This window comes from Temnothorax longispinosus, chromosome 10 (genome assembly GCF_030848805.1).
Source record: "Temnothorax longispinosus isolate EJ_2023e chromosome 10, Tlon_JGU_v1, whole genome shotgun sequence".
NCBI classification, from domain to species: Eukaryota; Metazoa; Arthropoda; class Insecta; order Hymenoptera; family Formicidae; genus Temnothorax; species Temnothorax longispinosus.
Genome location: NC_092367.1, coordinates 14,166,192 through 14,168,171, shown reverse-complemented (window position 1 = coordinate 14,168,171; position 1,980 = coordinate 14,166,192).

The following is a 1,980-nucleotide window of genomic DNA, read 5'->3' as shown; positions in this document are numbered from 1 at the left end:
ACAGCCGTATCAGGATTCAGATCCACGCGCGTATCTACGTGGGATATTCAGAACGCACCAGGCTCAAACGAACGCCGCGAATAATTATATAGAGCCGTGGCTTAAAAGCGGTTTGAAGCGCTTGTGCGTGAAATATTTATTTCCTCGAAAGTACCAATGTGTTGAGAGAGAGCCTTCCAGATGTTCGTAAATTAATGCTAGATACGAGGAATAATTTGTCCTGCTTCAATTATTATTATTATTTTTATTTCGATTATAGATATTTTTCGATTAACGCAGCGATTGATAAGAGGCTTCTCGATAAGAGGTGTTACTTCTCTTTTCGAAATTATTGATAATAATTCGCGGTGATCTCTCAGGAGGAATGCACACAGGGATTTTGCGTTATACGCGTGTGCGAATATCTTGGGGGAAAGTTGGGGAACAAACCGAGCGTTATACGCTGGATCGGTATAAAACTTAAATATCTCTCTTGTTCACGCTACGCGGCGCACGAGTATCCGATACCCCCTACGTAGGATTGCGAGAAAGCCGATACGCGAAGATAGGGGTAGAATTGGAGATATCGGGTAGAGAAAAAGACTAGGGTATATGCGCGCGCGGCAAATAAAAGTCGCGAAAGCGTAAGCGGATACATATACGCGCGTATGCCACGCGATTCCCTTTCCGCGTCGCAACGAAATACGCGCGGCACAATCGCGCCGTTGAAAAGAAATACAAACAGTCGTGCCCTACGTTCCATCCCTTCCCGCGTTTAACCCGTTCCTCATACGCAACACAGTTTCCCCGGTAGAGATGTCACGTGCCCATTCAGATCATTTCCTTTCACGACTTTTTCCCGGGGAAGGAAGGGGAGGACACACACCCAAGGTCTTTTAACAAGTTCCCGGAAGTGGCGCGACTGTAACTCAGCGCGCCGGAATAACGTCCGCAATTTCGAAAGATATTTTCAAACATTTTTTCCCCCCCGGTCCTCCCTTGGTTCGCGCGACGCGACGAACGACGCTCGAGAGCCATCCACCTTCTGCCGGAGAGATTCCTCTCGCGTTTTACTGCCTCACTTTTACACCTTCCTTTTTGCGCTGCCCCCGTACCCCGTACCTCATGCTTGACGCTGCGCCCTTCCGGCTTACCTTTTTCTCCTTTTAGTGCCCGATCCGCTCGGCCTGAAATCCCGAAATCGCCCGGCCATTTCGCGACCGGTTTTTTCATTCAGAATTTAATGTTTGATCTTGCGATCGGGCGAGGGGGCGGGGGGAGGGCGCGAAAAAGCTGCCACGTGATAAAATCTCTGGGATCTGGGAAAATACGGTATTATATAGAGCAGGAGACACGCAGCACATGCACCCGCGGTAGAAGTTATTTTATTCCGGCCGAGATTCCTCTTTTTGCCGGAGTTTGTTAAATTTTAATCGACGCGTGAGGGACCGCTGGCCGCCAACGCATCGCTTCGTTCTTTCCTCTCTTCCTCCTTCTTCCTTTTTGTTCTTTTTCGTTAAACAATGGAACGTCCAGTCGCTGCCGAGACGAATTCCAACCGTCGCGAACGCGTCGCTCGTGTGACAATTTTTAAGCCGGCCCGTTTTGTAACGAACGCGACGCGGGGGTCGAGTAGAAAAATACGATTCGAGGGCGAAAAAAAAGGTGCGCGCATATATTTGTCACGCGGATTTTGACGATGCTCTGCATTGTTAACGTACGTTTATTTAATATTGCACGCGCTCAAAATAAAGCCGAATTAAACGGAAGACGTTCTCGCCGACTAATATACCAATAATAAGTACAATGACAAATATAAAAAATCAATTATTAGTTATATTACACACATTACGTAACATTAAAAATGTATAATTTCACTGTATCTCTACAACGTAAAATTGTATTTTACCGTAAAATTGTATTTTAGAACCGAACTTTTCGAATTTACGAGATATACATTTCTATGCTGAGAGAGGAAGTACAGCTTCTCTTTAATGTACT